Raw genomic sequence first — 21,899 nt, forward strand, 5'->3', positions numbered from 1 at the left:
TGTGCTAACTAACGTTCCTGTATGACCAGTGGCAGCAGGCCAGTGTAGATAGGTGCTCAGAGGTATGTCTCTGAGAGTTTTACCTGATGAGGGTCTGCAGATCAGCTCTCTAACTAGGTGGCCCAGTGTGCTGAGTTTCTTCTCTGCACACTAAAAGGGTGCGGAGCTTCTGTGAAGCCCCTTGGCTCCCTGGCTGGATGCATGCCTGCCCTGGCATTAGGCAATACCAGATGGTGGCAGCTCCCGAGGGCCCAAGGGGCAGCGAAGCCCAGGCGTGCCTTGCCTCGCTGTGCAGGTTGCAGGGAATCACTTAGGGACTCCTTTACGGCACAAAAATCCCCAGCTGGGGGCTGCAGATGGTTTTCACTCTCATTAAGCCTTTTGTGCAGCACAAAGGAGGCAGGACAGCCCAGAGAACGTGTCCTGCAGATTTTGGCACCTAGGGTGATTCTTTCAATTAATATTTCCACCTGCTGCACAGTAATCTGTCCAGAAGTCCTGTGAAACATCGCATTTCCATCCCATGTGAATGGTCTTCCAGTAGATCTTCTTAGCATTTTTGTTTGGCTTTTAAATCGTCATGACAAAGAAACTCTTATTTTGGGTATTCAGCTTGGCCTGTTGTCTTTCAGATAACTGAATTGCTGGGAAAGTGAGAAATTTCATATAACATAGAACTGCATTTCTTGCCGTTTTAACACTAAGTCACCAGTGTCCAAAGTTAGAGCAGCTGAAAATCCCTTTTGTAGAGGATGCATTCTTATGCCAGTGTGTTGTAGGTTCTTGTCGTAGGCATAACTGCAAGGGCAGTAACTGGAAGTTTTGGATGTCCAATTTATTTTTCATGGTAAAAGATTTTTAGAATTCATAGTTTTGCAGTTTTCTTACTAAACCATTTTGTGGGATGACTGAAACTTGTTTTTTCTCCAGTGAAATCATTTCCAAGAACAAGTAGCACAAACATTCTTTGAAAGTTTTAATCTTCTAGTACAGTTTCTGCTATTTTGACAGGAGAGTAGAAGAATGTTTGTAACTTTCATCCAGTAAAAGCTCTGTCTAAGACACTTTGTAACTTTAAACAGGTATTCCTCAGCCCAGAAATGTCCTCCCATGCATTGCACACTTCAGGTCTCTGATACAGAACATTTTTAGAGCCTTAGGGGACACAGTAGGAATCCCCACTTCGGCAAAGTTGATTTCATATTTCTCTCACTGTTTTATTTTGTATTGTATGCTCAGCAAAGGAGAGGATGTGGGTCCAGGCAAGGGAAAAAAGAGCCCTAGAGTCAGAAAGAGGGGAAAAAATGTTTGCTACAGAAAAGCAGGCTGTTTGTCTCCATCTTTGAGTCTATTGAAGGTTAACTACTCATTTCCTCAGCACATGGCTCTGAAAAGTTAGCCTCTTCCTTAGCAGCACAGCGCCTGTAGATGTATGAGCATCCATGGAGACAAGAGAAATAGCAATTTCTTTATGAAGTGGCTTTTTATTCTACTGTGCACTCAACTCCATTCAGTAACAGCCATGTCTAGGAAAATTGAAAATAATCCCAAACCATACCAAAGACATGGGAACTGTTCATAAAGAACTGTATGTGTAGCATGAAATACACATTTAGCAGAAATATAAGCAGAGAAATTGACAGCTTTGTAGTTTCTGAAAAGTAGTAGTGCTGAATTTCTACAAATACCTTGTGTTTTACTACTGTTGTGATTGCTGCCTTTTATGTATGGGGAAGTTGAGGGGATTTTATAGGTTCATATAAATTAACACTTTTGCTCAGTGGAAATAAGATTTATTTATTTTTTTTTTTTTTCAAGCACAGGCGCAAGGACATTCTCAAAATCCTTTTTGAGGGAGAGAAACATGAAAATCCAGTGTCTGATTTATGCAGGTTTTTTTCATTTGACAGATGAGAAGTCTTAACTTAAAGACAGCCTGCACTTGTGTCACACCGTCAAAGGGCTTTTACAGCCTGCAAATCCACTGAGAATAATTCATTAGCTAATGGCTTTCATCTTCTCAGTTTCTCATCTCCTCATTATAAAAATGTCACGATAACCAAAAACAAAGCACAAATAACTATAAATGTTATGAAATTCTTGGCATCACACATTCTTTTTTCCCCCTTTGATCTTGTTTCAGGAAGTAAAATAGGCACTATGTTATCCGTACCAAGTGAAGCTACCACCAAAGAGAGAGATGTATTTGACAACACCCAAATCGCTACTAACCTGTACATAATCATCTGAATTTGAGCCTTTAATGTAAATCTAAACAGATATAATGCAGTAGTACAGTATTCTTCAGTATAAAGGGCCAGACTAATCAGTCGCACTGACCATTTGCACCCTTAGCGTATATAAGCTATGCTGTAAGCACCAATACATGTGCACAGGAAGCAACTGAAAGAAAGTGCAAAGGTTTTAGATAGATGGAAGGATGTTGATGACTGTCATGGCTTGACCTACTTTGGAACAGAGCCGCATACGCCCAGATCTGGAGCAGTTCGTCTCGTGTCGTGCAGAAGAGCTGTAGAACAAATTCCCTTGCGCTGTTGAAGCCCAAGGCAGATGTGCCGTGGGCTTCCATAGAGAAAGGATTTCAAGGCCAGGGATTTGGGAATACGCTACAAGCTGTACAAAACTGACTTTGTATTTGGATATACATTCATACAGTTTCCAGCTGGTTATTCTCATGAAATAGTTTCTAAAGCGACCTATTTAGTTGGCCATGTATTGGTTGATACAGAAAACAGATGTAGAATACGGAATATAGTTAGGACTGCCGTGCTCCTTGCTTGTGGGAAGACTTTGACTTTATAAAACTCAGACCAGACAGCAGAGCGTGAGGTGTTGGCTCAGTAACAGCAACCAGGACCTGGGTCACCCAGGACCGGGTGTGTGTGCGCCCATTGCTCCTGCTTTTGTTGGGCTGCGCTGCTGCGGCGTGTGTCACATCGCCGCTCCTCTGCTGCTGCAGCGCGTGGTTTGAGTTTTCATTGCATTCACGCGCCTGTGGCCACGCTTCCCCACGCAGACACTCGGGGACAAAGAACGAGGCAAATGGGCGAGTAAGTCGGGAACGCGGAGCCGACTGCACCAGCCTGCTCGCAAGCAGCCAGGATCATTGAACACTGAGGAAATGGGAAAGGACGGCTCTTCTGCGCCCGGATGACACGGATAACAGTGCTGAGAACCGTGAGTGAATTCGGAAAAAAAAAGAAAAAAGAAAAAGAAAGAATAACGCGGAAATTGGCATTTTAGAGCGGCTGCAGCTCAGGGGGAGCTGCCCCCAGGCGCGTACCGGGGGCCGGGGCCGTGTGGCGGCGGGGGCGGCCGCCTTCCTCCGCGGCCTCCCCCCGGCCCCGGCGCCGCCCAGGCCCCGCGGGGCTGCGGCCCGGGCCCGGTGGCGCTGTCGGGGGCGGGGGCCGGGCCGCGGCCCCGGCGCTGAGGGGAGGCGCTCGCCCCGCCGCGGGCGCCCGGGGGCCGCCGCCGCCGCTGCCGCAAGGACGGGGGGGTCCGGCCGCCGCCCTCCGCCGGAGCCCGCCGCAGTGCGCTGAGGGGAGGCGAGGTGAGAGGAGAGGAGAGAAGAGGAGGGGGCCGGGCCCGGGGAGGGTCTGGGGGGGCTCTGCGCTCGGCCCCGGGGGTCTCAGAGCCGTGTGCGAGGCGCGGTGGCGGCGGGGAGGTGGGCTCCTGCGCCCCTCCTGCGGCTTGCTGCTGCTGTACCGGGGAGATGCTCCCTTAGCACGCCTGTTTTGTCTGCTAACCTCTCCGTGCTCGTGTCGGTGCAAAGCGGGAGGGTTATCTGGATGGAAAATAAAAATCGTTTCTAGGCCGTGTGGTACCAAGATCTGGTGTGTGTGTGTGTGTGTGTGTGTGTGTGTGTGTGTGTGTGTTGCATGTAGACAGTAATAGTTACATAATTTAATCTTTCTTGGTTTGCTACCGAATAGATGGCAGGAGCGCATAGAGTGTATTTATACCATCCTCCTTTCCTTTCTGGGATGCTCTGTGCACAAGTCCCCGCACTGCGTTTGCGGGAGATGCAGCCCCCAACGCCTCCCATGCCCGAGCCCCGGCAGCAGCTTTTGCTTGCTTCCCTCACAGCCAGCCAGGGCGGCCTCCTGCATGCTCTGAAACTTCTCTTCTAGCTCCTTTCCTCCCCAGCCATTATATTGCATCAGAAAAATAAAGTCACGCCAGTCTACTTCAGTAGAAATTATTCACAGCACTAAGAAATCTGTGTTGGGGATGGATTAAAAACAAACAAACCACACAACACACACCTTCTAACTACATGCAGATGCCCAGTTTCCCCAGCTGTTAGACTCCTTTGGAAAAGTCCTCTGCTGGCGTGGTTGCAGCATCAGACCCGAGGTATGATGTCAGTATCAGCATCCAAAAGGAGCAAACCCAACGCTTCCTTTCTGTCACCACCACTCTCCAAAAATCCTCTCATGTCAGCTGGAGATATCTCAGAGCATGTCAGGTGCTGTCCTGCACGTGTGTATCGATTTAGATATCCATCCCTGTTCATGTCTGATGCTGGAATTTAAACTTAGCACCGTAAAATGGACTCTGAGATTGCACAAAGTTCGGAGGCACCATTTTGATGTCATGCTTAGTAGCAGTTTAACTCCAGAGAATTGTGGCTGGAAAGCGCTTGGTTCACCTTGCTTTGGCACCAGGAGAAGGCTGCCTGTAAAGGCAAACTTGTGGCATAGCTCGGTCCTGCTGGCTTGGCTGGAGTGCTCACATCTCCCCACGAGGACCCTCAGCCTCCCTTAAAGACTGTCTTTGCTATCTTGCTATTTATTTTTAAAGGCAATTTAGCTAATGGGCACTTCTATTTGCTTTACACTTGCTGTGTTTTTTCAAACCTGTTAAATTCACAGTGTTACGCCTTTAAGAAACCTTGTGATGTTACAGTGGCTGCCAGCCAGAACAATATACTGGTTTGTCAGATTTCCCGAGAAGAAATGGAATAAATTTTCTTTTTCCCACTTTATAAGATTAAATAGTAATGCCTAATTGAAAAAATTAATAGGCTTTTTTGTTTTCTTTGTGGGCCACTGTTACTCAAACTGCAGATAAGGCTCCAGTATGCTGTAAAACAAGGGACTTTCTGAGTCTGGGACTGAATCTGCTTATTGCATTCTTGAATAATTAAATATAATTTGTTTTCCATTTTATCTTTTTTTAGTCCGACTCAGCATTTTTTATTTTTTTTTCTAAAAACTCTCCCTTTGTCAGACAGAAACAGGATGCTTAGGGTATTGCATTTATTCCATTGACTACCAGGTACTAACTTAAGGGAGATAGTGACAAAATACCTATTTGGGTATCGGTACTTAATTGTTGAAAATGAGATGTAAATGTGTGTTTAAAGTTAATTACCATGCCCAAAGCTTATGTTCAAGAGCATAGCCAATGGTGCTGCCTTTCACAGTATGGGATGCTCAGCGTGGCTGAGCCTGGTGATGTTGATGGTGTTGTGGTGTCATCGTGCCTGGCCTGCTCACTCTGCCTATCGCTGACCTTTTGGTTATGTTGTGCAGGGGAAAGGCTGGAGTGAAGGTGCTCACCAGCAGGCAGAGCATTAACTTCAGTGCCCGTCAGGTGGAACCACTGGTGAATAAAACACAGTGAATTGTCATGTGGTGTTTCAGGGCTTAAAAATAAGGGAAAGGCAATGGACAAGTGACTTAAATGTTTCCTATAGAAGTCCTCCTCCAGCGTAAAAGGAAAGGAGACAAACTCCTGTGTGCGTGGAAGCCTGTGTGTTAGCACTCTGAAGCTAATGACCCTATATGAGGTGTTTGTCTAACCATACCAGGGCCCTTGCAGGGTGAGAAGTACGTGATTAACTATCATTATTATAAATTGGTATTTGAGGTCAGTGTCTAGGAAAAGTTCCACCTCATTTCCACTGAAATTGAAGAAAACTGTGCACTATTTATATGGATAATGATATCAGGCCTCTGTGGCAGCTTGTTCATGGCCAGTTGGAGTACCAGTGATGTTAAAGAAGAGGTAGAAAACACCTTTTTCTCTGGCCAGAGCAAAAGTGATGATAAAGCTTTGTGTAGTGTGGGCATGTGCTGCAAGGGCACGTCTTCATGGGGTGGGATCAGGAACCTTTGTCCTCAAAGCTTGCCTGCCGCTGCCAGGTGCTGATAGCTTTTTGAGGTCTAGAGCACGCTGTGTGTTTGCAAGTGATCTGGGCATGGAGGCTGAAAGGTACCGGGACTGACAGGTTCCATTTTGTGGAAATCCAGCTTGTAATGGAATTGGGCCTACCTCCTGGGATTGAGGTAAGGCGAGGAGAAATTTTCTGTTGAAATACTGTGGTACTTGTAGAAGAGCTTAAGGAAAACTTTCTAAGTGTTATTTGCTTTAGAGAAATATAGCTGCTAAGTTAAGTAGCAAAGAAGAGTGCTCTCTTCTGAGCATCTTGGTGAAACGTCCAAGTTTTCATATTAAAAGACTGCAGCTGGGTCGTGAATTCTCATGGGAGGTACAAGCCCTGGACTCTTAATTTGAGATGCAGTCGCTCGTGTTACAAGTGCGCAACAAGTGTTTCTGTTGTTCCCTCCAGCACCTAGGAATCCTGTTATTTGTTTTGATCAAGTTGATGTTAGGCTTCCAAAGCTCTGCTGACGGGATGTACGAGCTCAGATGTCAAGGCAAATGGCTAGTTATAGCCTTCATATCTTTCTGTCTTACTTGCCCAGGGCTGTTGATTTTCCCCGTGATACTGGGGAGAACATTTCAGTGACTGTGGCTGAGCCTTGTTGGGGTGTGGATGGTTACGAGTCTGGATTGCTTGCGTCATGTTACATTTACGCAGTTTTGTGTCACAACTGTATGTGTATTTTTATGATTGAGGAGGATTGGTATGTTGATACAAACGTTGTTGAATGGACAACAGCACTTGTATTTACTGATTTGTTTTGTACCTTTGTCCTGAAGTATGTGATTTTGAAAAAACAGAAAATGGCATTTTCTTAAATAGTAGTTTTGAAAGATAAAAATGAATTTATCTCTCTTTATTTAAAAATAATTTTTGAGAAATAAAAATAAATAAACATATGAAAAAGGTTATTTTCTTACACTTTTCTATGTGGCACAATTGTAGCATGTATGTGTTCTGGAGAAGCGATTATAATTGAAATGAATTTGAAATGGAAATGTGAATTTGGCATTATTTGTCCGAAAGACCTGATCAGTATGGTCAAGCCGAAGTCAGTGGTCAAAGTAGTGCACTGTTTGCCCTTTAGAAATATTAGGGAAGTACCCAAAAGTGGATGCTTGGTGGTCTGAGCTATTTGCTTTGGGAGCGGGTAAGGAGTGGAGGGAGTTGTCGTGACATAATTAATATTTTGGGTTTTGTTCTTTGTATCAGCAGTGGAAATTATCTGGGAATTGTCTGGGAATTATTAGCCCTTGGTAATAAAGAAAAGAATGTTAAAATTGAACAGTGAAATATATAGCAGAATCGTTGAGCTGGTGGTTCTTGATGCTGGTGTACAACAAATCACAAAATGAGGAGGAAAACCGCAGAATTGTTCAGCTAGTTTAGGTGATTTGGTTCCGATTTCTTAGGGGCATGCCTCTGTTCCTCTGAGAAGCTGCACAGGGACACACAGTCTGATTTGCGGACTTCTAGTCATAAAAACTTTAATAACATTGTCAATATGTCTATATGCCTTGTATTGACCACAGCAGAAAGATACGAGGTAACAACAATTAACATTTACATAATAAGCCCACCTAAATATTGCATGGAAGACAGTCAAATGTGTTCTCTTAAGTGCTACGATGGCCAGGATCCATTGGCTAGGATCCTCTTGAAAATCAGATTAAAAGTTTCTGTGCGTGACAAATACAATGTCATTAGTTTAAAAATTCCCTGAAGGCTGGTATTGTAATTAGATGAGCCTGAAGCTTACAGCAGTAAAATTCATTTTCCTCCAGGAATGACAAACAGCATCTTTTTTAAAAAGAAAAAATAAAATACATTGACTGATCCTTGTCAGAGCGAGTAACCACGGTAGGAAAGAAGAGTTTGCCAGGAATAAATGTGACAGCTGAAGCCACAGCTCCTTACAGTCAGCGGGGTGGCCCAGCCGCAGGATGGTGGGAAGCAGCAAGATCTGCAAGAGTCCTGCTGAAAGAGTACTGACAAGTGATCATTCATGAGGTGCCTAAGTGGGGATGCATGTTACAGGTGCTGAGTATTCGCAAAAATAGCCACAAAAAATTACAGAACCAGCAACTCATTTTGGATCTTGTTTGTCACAAAAACGTCCTCCCATCTTTGGGTGATTCTTTGTTCTTTCAAAGAGTGTGAAATTTGTAGTTCTAGGCTACAGCATTCTGGCTTCAAAAGCTGTGCTTGTGAAGCTGTGTGCTCTCTTTAGTTAAGATGTATTTTAAAGCCAGCTATTCTGCTCAGTTGGTTGTGTTAATTTGCTGCAGCATTACTGGTTTGAATCTTTGAAGCTGGTACTTTGAGAAAATAGTGATTCTCTCATACGAAACAGGAGTAGAGACTGTGAACTCATCTCTTTAAAATGCAACCACAGCTACATAAAAACATCACTTATGTTTCTTTGCTTACTGCTCTAATAAAGATACCTACATTGACTAAATGAACGTAAATATTGTTATCAAGGACGTAATTCCTCAAATATTTGTATTGCGTAGGAAAATTACAAACCTGACTGTGGTGGGCTCTCTGAGACTGTTGAAACTTTGGTTGGGGTGAGCAGGGCTGTCGAGGTACCTGCTGTCCAGCCACTTGAAAGTAGCGTGGATCAGACAGATCAGTGTTTTGTGAGAAGAGCATTTATCATGTATGCCACGTGGCTTCAGCATCTGTTCCCTGGCTTGTTCTGTGTACAAGCAGAGGTACAGCCCTAAAGGCAAGGCTCTATGTTTTGGGGTTAGAAAAGGCACCAATTCCATTCTTGTTTCCAAGAGAGGAAAAAACAAACAAACAAAAAACCCCAAAACCACTCTCCTCTTGATGAGAAAACAAAACTTAAGAAGATTTATTGCCTATTGTTGTTTCAAGTGTATGTGTCCATAAATATGTACATATACACCTTGTTTCATAAAACTTCTGGCTTCACGTTGCAAGTAATGTCATGTTGAGTAACGTCCAGATCATTGCAAAAATGCTGTGAGGATCTAAGTATGTGTAGAAAAGTATCAGAACTAGAATAAATGCCAGAGTTCATTGTTGTTTTCAACTATGTTTTTGACACAGATGCTTGCCTGGTAATCTCTGTGTGAAGTGATGGCATCCTTCTGTTTTTCTAAAACGGTTTCACCGTTTGTTTTGGAAGGTTTTTTTGGTTTTATGTTATTTTCTTTTTGTTTGTTCGTTTGTTTTTGTTTTATTACTGATATTAATAGAAACTGCAGGCAGGGACATAGACTTAAGTACTGGATTTCTAGCAAAGGCAAATTAATAAGGTTTTGGTTTAGATGTACTCCAGAAAGCTTTTTTTTTTTTTTTTTTAATTGTCTGTATTACACTTGTTATGTTTGCCTCATCGTGATGGGAGAAATCACCAACTGAAACCATCAGCTGCCAATGCTTTAAGAACATGAAGTCAGGAGATTTGTAGCTCTTCTATGGCTTGCTGTACGCTTTTCTCAGTTTACAAAGAGTTTGAGGTATTGTAGACACAAGTACGTTCAATGCCTCTTGATATAAGCTTTATCAGTCTTCAGTTAGCCATAAAGAGACAGTCCTTGCTTTTTTAAGGAAAAAAAAAAGGCTGACAAGTTTTGTTTCTTGTTTCTGAGGATAAATGTATTTCTGTTACGTTTGCTGATTATAAATGTATGGGGTAAATAAAATCAATGTAAGGAGGACTAATATATGTATGTAATTTTATTACTTTAATGGGAGAAGTACCTCATGTTGGCAAGAATGAATCTCCTGTTTCACAGCTTTTTATCTTACTGTGAATGTGTGATTAGTGTTTATTTTTTTTTATTCAGTACTGAAGCCCATTTTGGCTCTGCTCTTAAAAGAAAAGATAAGCCACAGGTCTCATGCCTTTCACTGTGTCTCCTTTCCAAGGTTTGTGATGTTACTGTTACCAAATAAGTCTTTTTCTTTCCAATGTTTTGATAAAAATCCACCCAAACAGAAGAGGAGACTGCTGTGAAGGAAAAAAAAACAAAACACAAAAAAAACACAAGAATAAACACTTAAACTCTCAAGTACTCAGCCTGGAAATATAGAAGGACTTTTCCTCAAATCTTTCTGCTCTTCAGTTTTATCTGAGGCTCTCATACACTCACACATTTCTGACGGATTAATGTCATTTTTTAAATTCATGACATCCCTTTTGTAATGCCTAAGACAATGTTGGCTATCTGTATATTTGACAAAGACTTTCTTTACTAAAATATGCATTGATTAACAATGTGTGAAACAACATAATGGAAATAATCTTCCTAAGTACAGATGACAAAGAGTTCAACCCTTTAAATACTTCAGATACAGGAGAATCCTGGAAGAAGAAATATTTCCAAGCTTCATTTCTGAATGTAAAATGTGTTGACTTACTGTCTTGTATTTGTATAGCATTTGGCTAACAAAAAGCATAGTGAAAGAGTAAAGGGTTTAGTGTTCTACTGAATATGCTTTGTGACTGGTGACACAGGCTGTAACCCAGCTTGTCAAGTAATTATTTTGCTCTGAGTCCACAACTCTAACAGAAATTGATGAATGCTCACTCATGTAAGTAGCCCTATGAAAAATCAATGTCATAATCTCTCCTTGTTAGTACGGAAACAGGTTTGAAATCACTCCCTGCCTCTGCAGTCTTAACAGTGGGGACAGGGAGATGGCATCCCAAACCTATCCCCACAGGTTCTGGTTGTGCACCTTCCTGCTGTTGTAGATGACTTATCTCTTTGTTCCTCCTCTGTACGTTGTAAGTGTAACCCTGATTCATTATGGAAGCTGCTAATGACATCTTTCAGACTGACTCCCTAAGTCCAATACAAGTTGTTGAAGCCTCGGAATGGTGTCCTCTAAGGAAGGAGAAAAAATGGAAGCCTTGCATCGTGTGGAAAAGAAATGAATCTTCTCCACTGAGTGCTGCACTGAACGATTTGGATAGCTGGTCTTGTAACACTACTGTTATTTTTCTGAAAGTTTCCCAACTTAATGAATGTTTCCTTTTTACTGAAAAAGGAAACAGTTGTAAGCCTGATTACAGCTCATGTAAATGGGCCTAATTCTTAGTTGGGCTACTCTGATTTATACTCCTTAAAACAGGTCAATTACAATTTAAATTAAGTGGATTAAAAGAATATAGTCCACTTTGATGAATGGATCTGATCAGTTTTTCCTTCAACCTGTGCAATATACTGAGAAACCTGTTTAAAAATACTGTGGGATGCAGTTTACTACATAAAAATAGCAAAAATATTGGGTGACGTGTTCACATTTGATGTATATAAGGAAAAAAGCTTTCTAGTGTGAATATTTTACTTTCCAGCTTTCCTATGAAATAGGCTCTTCAGTGGGTATGGGTATGGCTGCATGTACGTCACCTTTGCAAGACATTAGATAGCTTAGTTTAACTGGAGTTGATTTCACCTATTTCACCTTCTGGCCAAAACAGAACGTGTAATACTGCCAGCTTTTTTTTTTTTTTTCATGTGTGTGCATGCGCAGAAATACAGAGTAGCTGTAAGTCTTTATCCATTACTTATACATGGGGAGGGCCCAAGCAATAAAGAATTCCAAGCGCTTGTAGCTTTGTTCCGATCAGTGCAGGAAAAGTTTTGTACAGGCATTCGTTGTGGAAAGACTGAGTAGTGCTGGGAACTGTTCCATGTGCGCCTGGCTGGTGTGCTGCAGGTAGTAAAGGATCAAGGATGAAAGAACTGGGGCTTAAATGCTCTTGTTTGTAAGGGTTCAGCTACTGAGCAGTCTTCCAGACTGGATCAGTGAAATCTGAAGTCTTACAGAAGTTTACAAATGTCCATTTCTGACAAAGCATTTCCATGAGAAGTCGTGTCCCAGCGTGAAAAATATCCTCTTGCTGCTCTTACCTCTCTTTCAGAAAGCATGTCATAAAAACCGCTTGTTTAAACTGTGCTTTTGTTCAATGGGACAACCTCTGTTCAGTCTGCTAATGACCTCACTATTGCTTTTGCTTTCCAGATACTGCCATTAGTCGTAGCAGCTGTATAAAACTCAAAGACTAGTACAGACATTCTCCTGTTTCCCGTTGAAACTTAGGATGGCAAAGCAACGCATCCCCCAAACACTATTAAGCTTCTCAAGTATCTTTCCTTCCAAGAAATAATGTCCTATAAAGAACTATAGCTGGCATATCCTCCTATTCCTGAGTGATAGTTCTACCATTATGGAGTTGATTATTTTAAATTAAACTTGGTTCTTCTAAGAGTCCAAGTGATGATATGTAATAACAGATTATGAGATTTTTTCCCCTTAATTAACATTAGTGTGCATTTAATGCGTCTGTTTAATTACAAAACCTCAGAATTTTAATCGATTTAACCACAGAACAAGAACAATGTGAATTTTAAGACAATATATATTCGGAAATGTCACATATCCGTTATCTTTAAATTATTCTTTTGATTCCTTTCTTTGAAGTTTTCCTATCTTATCATCCTATATGTCCCAAAGCACTTTTTCTTTTGATTTCCTTCCTTCGCTGATTTTCTCTCACTGTTATTTTTGTGTGTGTGTCTTCAGGGATCTCTGCAATTCTCATCATTCTAACACCTCCCCAGGCCTTCAGTAATTTTGGACTTCTGCAGTTCTCTGCATACACATTACTTCTTGCAGCCCTCGTTGTCCTTTTCTTTCTCTTTTCTAGTGAGGATGGAGCCTGGAGAATTAGCTCAAGTCTGAATGTGCCTGAGTAGAGTAATAGAAGAAAATATTTTTCTGAAGACATGCTCTCGATCATGGAGACAGCTGTGGAGACAGCCATGCTGTCCAGCTATGGGATGAGCAAAATGTGAGTCGGGGGCAGTGTTGTGGCCAGAAAACAAGAGCTGTGATGAGGATTCAGGTGCCTCTCCCCTCTGCCTGGTGTGTTGCAGGGGACTGGGCTCACCTTTTCTATCAGCTGCAGAACTGTGCCAGTGCTCTGACTTTTCTGAAAGATGTCACACATGAGACTGAAAACGTGTTGTTGTTAGGTATCTCCCATGCATCAGGGAAGGATGGCACATACTGGCTTTTGCTTTCACCTCCAGCAACTCCAGTACACTAGCAATGAGGAGGAACATTCAATGGAGCTTATTTCTTTCTCTCCCACAATAATGAAGAGAAGGATGCTCTCTTTCAAAGTTATGCAAGAAGGCAGATGAAGCAAGGAGTAATTTGGGTCAGTTTACAAAATCACTTGCTGCAGGTGTGTGGTTTTTATCAGTTGGAATGGCACAGCTTTTTTCATAGAACTCAGCCATAAAAGAATAAGGTTAGTACTTGGATTTTTTTAGTCTCTTCAAAAAATTAAAAATACAGTGGTATGCCCACACACACAATACTATTTTAGGTTAAGATTTTTTTAGCAAAATCATGCAATTGTTAGAGCCATTTCTGAGCTGAGAACAGATTTGTTTAAGTTTCTTACATACAGTAATTTCAAAGTATCAGTCTAGAAGTGGTCTATGATGCTTTTAGTTCTTGAAAAGTATTATTATCAGATGCAAGGACTGTGAGCAATAAGTAAACATCAGTGATACATACATGTGCTTATGTAGTCATAATTGTTGCAGAAATAGGTGCTGCGTGTTAGCAGTCCTTCTAAGACTACAAAGTAATGAGGAGACTTTTCTTTTTCTCTTAGGACAGTGGTGCTTTGGAGCATACTCTTTGAACAACTCGATGCAGGCAATTATATTTTGAGTTTGAGATGTTGGAAAAAAAAAATCATTCCTCTGCCAGTTATGATGTCCAGAAGCCTTTTGTACTTCCCTGTTCTTTGTTAGCTTTGAACATTTCTGATTAGCATCAACACTTAGAAAGTCTACATGGGCTAAAATCTATCATAACAGACCCTACTGAAGTGTATTTGTGTCTAAAACTGTGAATTTTGATCTAAATCGAATGCTTTTGGCTTTCAAACCTCATGGTCTTGTTTGGGGCAGCTGCTTATAGAGAAAAAATTAAAAAGCAGCTGTATGAGGGTTTCAGGTCATGAGCTTCTATCATGTCCTCTGTTCTTTCCGTCTGCCTGGATTCACATGTTGCACTTTTACTGTGATCATGAGAATGACATCTGAAGCACAAACTTGTGAGCAATGTTCTTGAGAAATTTCTGCTGAACTTGGTAAAATGTTAGCATTAGGTAACGCATGCCAATCTGTAACTGGTGTTTTATCCTGCAAAATAACATGCCAGGTATGGAATTCATAAGATCAGTCAGGAAAACTAGAATACCCTTTCTTTGGGAAGTCTGTGGAGGCTAGCAAGCAGTTTTGTGGGAGATGAACAGCTTTTGCAAAATCAAAGGCACAAGTCACAGCTTAATTGTAAATATTTGATACAGCTTGGTATTTAACACTGCATTGCTCTACTCAATAGCCAATTAACAGCTTATTTTCACTGTTATTAACACATTCAGAAGGAAGCTTACTTCTATGGGAAGAGGAGGAGAAAAAATAAACTTGTCAAAAAGCAATTAAGTATTTAGCCGTAACTTTGTCTGGAAAGGACTCTGGGAATTACGTAAGCTGTGTGTTGGATGTTCATCCATCACTCACATAAACCAGCAATTGGGTGGGAAATCTGGACTGCTTCTTTAGTTCAGAAAGAGCCTTTTAGATAACATTATCGTGAAACTTGTAACAGAAATACCGCCCCCTAAATACCTTGCCTTGCTCTTCCTCTTTGATTAGGCAGGAGAGGTTTTGTTCTTCCTTTAGCAGCTGAAGAACATCAGCCTCAGGAGAACAGAGACTCATGTAGCTGTTCTAGTACTGAGTGCAGTAGATTTTACTCTTTATATAGAGGGCTAAAAGCACAAGGCACTGTCTAATTCTATAGGAATTTTAAAGAATGACTGAAAATACAGTAGGAAAAGACAAGAAGTCTAGTTCTATTTCATATTATTTCAAAAGTATGAAATAGCTTTAATGAAATGAAGTTGTGTTGAATTTTTATTTATTTATCTTTTTTTTGTGTGGAAAAACAGTGGGAAGGATGACAGATACCTATAGAATCATGATTAATACAGAGAAACTGAATAGATTTTTTTTTTCTTTCATTGTTTGAGATAGTGTAAAATCTAGGCAGTAGTTAACAAAGCCATCATGGAAGAAACATGAAATAAAAAACACAACATAGTTAAATTCTGCTTGTTATAAAGTATTGTGGGAACCAAAAATACCTAAATTATGATATAGTAGTACTTGAAAATGGTTCAGAACAGCGTGCCAGGGTGGCAAGATTTAGGGGCGATGGTGGCTCACATAGCTTAGACTGGGTGCACTGGTGTGACTGGAGGGGGTGAGGGGCGGCAAAATCAGGCTTTTGAACATGAGAGACCCTTTTCAGATTTGAGATGGCAGCACCAATCTCAGAAACTAAGTGCACTTTGAAAATAACAGCTCCGAGTTTAACTGGAAATCTGTGTGACTGTTGGTTCCCCAAAGCCACTGTTAAAAATACAAAACCAAATTGACTGCTGTTGTGGTGAGAACCTGTTATGCTTTGCTTTCAGTGTGGAGACTGGATGATATTTGCTCTGGAAATGCTGTTTTATATCAATGTATACATTCAGTAGTTCTGCATAAGGGAAGATGTTCCTGCGAGAGAAAAGATTTGCATAGCTTAATCACTCTTCAGCCCCCTGACAATTTGCAGGTGTTGGTGGTGCTTTGGCTGCTCTTCCAGAGAATAGTGCCTCATCACAACCTGCAGCAGGGTTAAGATGTAGGTAGAACCACGCTGTGGTAAGTTGTAGCTCAACTAAATCATACATTTGTGGCCTCCCCCTGCAGTGTTTAATGGATGATTAAAAACAGCCTGTTTTGTTTAAATAAATGTTCTTATTTTCTGGAAGAAATGCTAGGCTTGTTAAAATACCTCCATATTCATTAAGAGAAGTTTTAAAATGCTTTATATAGTTCACTGTGATTGCTTTGTTAAGTGTTTTAGAGAAGGAAAATGTTTCCTGAGAAAAACTGTGGGGCACGGAGTAAAAAATAAGTAGCTTCTCTGCTTGGAAGGAAAGGTAGGTAGGGATAATTTAGCAGTCTTGCACTTGTATTCATGAGGACTGTTCGCTTACAGTATCGTTGACAGCAAAAGCTTGCTGTCAGTTGTGGGGGGCAAATTTTTCTTATATTGCAAATTGTCTTCACTGAAAAATCCCACTTTTTGTTTAGTTTATGAGAAAACAAAACAGTCATGGGATGGTTCTAATGATTTAGGTGGTTTTATTTGTTTGTTTTTCAACGGATTTTAATATCTGTGGATGCACTTATAGTGCACACCTTGTTCCTTAGCCCATAGGGTTGTGAAGGTGAGTTACAGGTTAGGCAGTGTGGACCAGCATCCTTAAGAAGAAATGCATGGGCAGTGGGGAGTCGGGTCTGGTCAACTCAGGGCTCTGAGGAAATAAGGAGGAGGCCTAAAAGGAGGTAAATGACTGTTAAAAGTCATTTGCCATGCTAAATTGCCATTTAGGCTGTTGAAGGGTTCCAAGGCTTGTCATCTGTTATTGGCATGGTAGCTTTATTTAACGGGCTAAAAAGAATTAAACAGTGCAATTTTATTACTGCTTGTTCTAGTTTTATATTTCTTCATTTCAGCTGATGATTTGGGGGGTGAACAGCATTGCACAATTGTTTTCTCTTTCAAAAACAAAGAGAATGGGTCCCCATTAGATAGGCACAATATATTGTTGATATGAGCTAGTGTGTTTGAATGTTCATGTAGAAGCAGGCTGCATGGAAGAGACTGATTTGCCCATACTGTGATTCTACTGCTGTCGCTGCTGGAGAACACACTACTGCGTATTGTCAAGAATCAGTCCTATCAAAGCCATTGTATACCACTTGATTTCTTAAGCCTTCCTGCAATTCAGGAATTCAGTTTCCATGTTACTTTGTTTTCTGTGTTTTTATGTTTAAAATACATTTTAAGTACACTGATGTATACATTTAGCTTTTCCGTATATTGAATTCAGTATGCAGTATTTAAAACCATGTTTTTCAACTTTGGTTGGTAGCCTTGGGCAAAAGCTTTTTATATTATATTCTTATATGTATATATTTTCTTCTGTTTCTGTAAGTGCATTGTTACACTTTCTTGACTCTAATCCAGAAATGTTCCGAGTGTAGCAAAGTTCACATCACTGGCTGTGATTAAAAGAGGCGAGTTTGGACCTTACTAAATTTCCTGGTTGACCTCAAAGGCATTTAGTTTTAAGAGGGATATGGAAAAGAAACATTGGAGTTAATCCAGAATGTGATCTTAATAGTCAGGTTTTTGTTTTGCTTGCCCAGTGTGCATGATATAATTCGTGTTCATTTTTGAGAATTTAGTTTCTTATCTTCACAGCATCACCTGCAACAGAACCTAAGCTAACGTAATGTTGGCTCAGATGCAGCAGGACTGTGGTCTTCTTTTCTTCAGGGCACTCGTTAAGTAGGTAGGATACACTTGGTAACAGTAAGAACTTGTGCTGACATCATGCAGGTACTAGACTTGTGTTTGAATTTACACATGAGTAGCTATTTAGGAAAACATGTATGTTTAATTAACTATCAGAAATGTGTTTGCATTTAATCTCTTTATCAAACATTTATGTTAATAACAGTTCTCCGAACTTCAACAATAAATTGTAAGAAGGAATTTACCTAAAGTAATTTTCCTTTAAGAAAGGGCAAAGAAATGGTTTAATAAACACCTTTGCCATTTAGACGCTAGCTTTGATGCACTTTGCTGGAAAAAAAAAATAATTCATGTATTTGGATTTGTAGGGCTACTTAGTTAAATTTTGTTTCATAAAAAGAAAGCAGTCTTAATTGTAAAAAAATATATATATGCAGTCCAATAAAATTGATCACTAGGGATGAGAGGGGAAGTGCAAAGCAAAAGTAAAATTTTATGTGTGATTCTTATTTAAAAAAAAAAGGTATTGCACACTTAATTTTGAACCTTATCCTGTTAGATTTTTTCCCTTATTTTCTTATGTACCTTGCAGCCAGAGGCTTAGTACAGGAGTGGAGTTTTGCAAATTTTTTTTTAGTCAGAATTGTGTTGTACTTCAAGAGGCAGTTACTTCTGTAGTAGAAATGTGGATCTGAAAAGCAGTGGCATTACTGCAAACTGGCCATGATGAAGGAAGGTACTGTCCTTGTCCTGAAAAAAGCTGCCAAAGAATCAAGAGCCAAATTTGAACACTAAGCAAGAAACCTGACAGTTTTGTAGTGGAGTATGTTTAAGAATTGAACTGTTTTGAAGCTGAAATCCCAAATCATCCAAGTGGTGAAGCACATTGTTCAGTCCAGGTTGGCAGAATACTGAAGTGCCTGCTCAGTTAGCACAGATGCTTAATTGGGTGACTGGAGGAAAACCGTAATTGCAGATGTTGAAAAATGGAAGTCAAACTCCTTCCTCTTTAGAAAATCAGCCTTATTTTTATGAAATAAATCCCTAGGTTGTCTTTTAAATGCAGGTGCCTAAAGGGATCTTTTTTCCTTTAGAGAGGAGGCTTTCAGGTCCAAAAAAGATGGAGGAGTTCCTGTGGGAATGGCAAAATCTGGGTTTATAGACAGATTGAACACCAGAGCTTCCCATCTTTGTAATTGCTTTTGAAGACAAACTCAGATAAGTTGAGTATGTTGTTGCTCAGAATATCATGCTTCTGCCTGTTACTTTCATAGTTGGTTATTTGTGTGTTTAAACACTAATATTTTGTTCAGGTTAAATTTTTTTCATATTACATGTGCATTTTTTGTTAGACTCTTGGCTTAGACACAAATCTGTGAAGATAAATGAAACACAGCTGAATCTGATGAGATCGGTGGGCCTTTCTTGCCTCCTCTGCTGCAAATCAGTGAGCCTGTGTGTGTTCAGTTTCAGGAAGGCACTGTAGCGACTTCAGTGGCATTAGACTGAATTTTGTGTGACTCAGAAACCAGGAGACAGTGTTCAGTAAAGCTCAGGGCCTCTATCTGAAGGCCTCTCCGAGTGTGCTATCTTCAGCTGATGGTGTACCAAAGAAAAGCAAAATAATCGTCTATTCAGCTCCCTGCACCCTAGCCAAAGCACACACAAAAAAGCAAAACAAAGATCTGATGGTCTGATTGGGGGAAATAGTCTATTCCTACACCAGGTGGTGATCTGCTTTACTTTGGTCAAGTGATCTGTGCTTAGCTATATGTTTGTTTAAAACACGCCGTGTGTCATCTTGTAACATTTATCTAAGGAACATGATTGGGGTAACATTGGTATGTTCTTTTTCCTGTGGCTCACAAAGAACCAGTCAAAGGCAGTACTTGTAGTACTGATGATGCAGACCCCAGAAAGAAATGCTCTTCATTTCACTCCTTTCACAACCTTTATATAAATTCTTCCAGAGGTAAATGAGAGCCTTCACTTTATGAGCGTGTCGCAGAATCGTGTAAAAAAGATTCTGCCTGATGGTAAGCCTTGCATTTTTGCCTTCAATCTTTCTCAGTAAACTGTTTCAAGCTTCAGCTACAATCACTGCTAGGAAATTGCAGAATGTTTCAAGGTTGCATTGATCTAGCTTGAACTGTTAGCCACTGGATCCTATTGCATTGTAATCAGCAAGGTTGAAAAGGTCTTGCTACCAAATCTTCTTTTCAGTGAGAAAGTGCTTATGTCTGGTAATCGGATGACCTCTCAGTCTTCTCTTCAGTTAGCTAATGTAGACAGGGATCCCTAAGACTTCAGAAATGGAAAAAAAAAAAATGATACAGGAAAGTAAATGGTGAATGATGGTGAGAGTATAGGAGGCAGAGCAAATAGGATGGCATTTATGAAACATACTAGGAACAAATACACTTAAAAACAAACAAACAAACAAAAAACAACAAAAAAAAAACACAAACCAAAACTCAAAAAAATTAAGTCAACTATATCTTTGCTGGATGGTGTAATTATAAACATCACAGGAAGGCAGAATTGTATGCCTGCTACCTGAATAGACCCCACGGAACCATCAAGGTGCTCTACCTAATACTATAAGGAGCTTCTGGGATCTTCTGCCTGTATCTTCCACTTCTGGGATGGGAAAACTTGGAGAAAATTTGTTTCATAAAAACAAAAACACCACCACCAACAACAGAAAAAATGAAAGTTCATACCTAGTATATGAAAATGTTTAAACACCTTTCCCCACCAAATTACCAACTTTCCATTTACATCTGTATCAAGTATTGATTTAAGCTCTAATTTTGGGACTACTTTTGTGCAAATTTCCATTACATTCATTAGGGATGTGCAGGGTCTGCTTACACAAAAAGAGCTGCAGTGTTGTAATCTGCTAAGTTTAAGGACTTGTAAGGTAACAGGGAAAGGGCTAAGAATATTTCTAGGAACATGGTAATTGGAGGTTGCTGCTCCCAGAACCATTCATCGAGCCTGCAGCATGCTCTGTGTGTTCTGCAGCTGTGCCAAAAAATGCTCTGCATGAATAATCTGGGCAGTTGTGGTCTGTTCCCAGTTTCTGGGCTTAACTTCAAAACACCTCAGGATGTCTGGCAAAATACCCTTTCCAAGTGTTGGAAGAGGGCATACACCGCAGCACCATGTGTGAACAGATTAGTGCACGCACAGAAGTTCAAGGGACAGAGAGGAGGTGCAGTATTTGGTCTTCAGTTGACACCAAAAGAATCTCAAATGTCTTCCTGGCCAGGAGCGACGGCATACACTGTGTTCTCCTGCAGAGTACAGGACAAAACTTCTCGGAGTCTTTTGGGGTGAGTTCATACACAGCTTCTGGGGAGCTGAGATGCAGGATTTGACAGATAAGTTCCCTGGTCTGTGCCGTGCAGGAAGGCACATTAGGTGGACTTAATTCTGTCTTCAGAATTGAACTCTGTAGCAATTGCTGCGTTGTTTATGATCAAGACCTGTATGTGGCCTTTGTACAAGTGTTGTCATTTGTTTTTTTCCCCCCAGTTTTCCAAATTTCTCGACTGCTTTCCTCTCTTTTCTTTGTCATTCATTGTACTAGCTTTCTTTCTGTGTCCTTTAGCTTGCTTTTGCCAGTGATTAGCTCTCATCCTGTTGGTTTAATTTTTTTAATTTTTTAATTTTTTTTTATTTGAGAGAAAATGCAACTTGGCTGATGTTATCTGGGAGCAAGCCAGTAGCAGCCAAAAAAACGAATGGGAACTAAGTCTACCCAAGTTTTCCCATTTTAGATGAAACTGCCTGACTTGGATATCATCAGTTTTGTGTGGTGGTATCTGGATTTTGACTGCAAGGTGATCTTGGTGATGGTGTCCACACAACCACAAGCCTCTTGGTTACCTCCTCTTCCTTGGCATAGCTGATTACTGGCACAGTAGGTTGATGCTGCTACCCTGTGGCTAGAGCCTCAGTGTTTAAATGCACTCACACAGTCTTCACAAACACTGTGTCACCCTAAGGAGATAAGTCACACAACACTGAAGGAAAGAAAAAAGCTTTCCTTTTTTTTTTTTTTTTTTTTTCTGTGTGGCTTTGTTGTATAAAGAGCACGGCAACGCAGCACTGCTGAAATCAGAGTTCTTTGCTGATTACTTAAATAGACCCTAGGCTCCTTTTAGTTCATGCCACCAAAGATGAATATGTTTGGTGTAGAGCTGGTTAATGAGCGGAAAGTGAGGGCACTGGGAAGACAGGCCCTGGTTAC

At 40.8% G+C, this 21,899-nt stretch overlaps 1 protein-coding gene across 2 annotated transcripts in view; it reads left to right on the forward strand.

Annotated features, from left to right (window-relative positions):
- Positions 1-3,025: 3,025 nt before the first annotated feature.
- The window catches only part of HECW2 (HECT, C2 and WW domain containing E3 ubiquitin protein ligase 2), a 155,113-nt gene continuing 136,239 nt past the window's right edge, over positions 3,026-21,899 (forward strand). Inside the window, exon 1 of one of the 2 annotated variants that reach the window (XM_032189786.1) lies at positions 3,026-3,198. The gene's annotated coding sequence lies outside the window, so the exon portion shown is untranslated. Of the gene's footprint in view, positions 3,199-3,518; positions 3,572-21,899 lie in introns of those variants that run through there. The other variant, XM_032189787.1, reaches the window with a different exon arrangement.

This window comes from Aythya fuligula, chromosome 6 (assembly GCF_009819795.1).
Source record: "Aythya fuligula isolate bAytFul2 chromosome 6, bAytFul2.pri, whole genome shotgun sequence".
NCBI lineage: Eukaryota > Metazoa > Chordata > Aves > Anseriformes > Anatidae > Aythya > Aythya fuligula.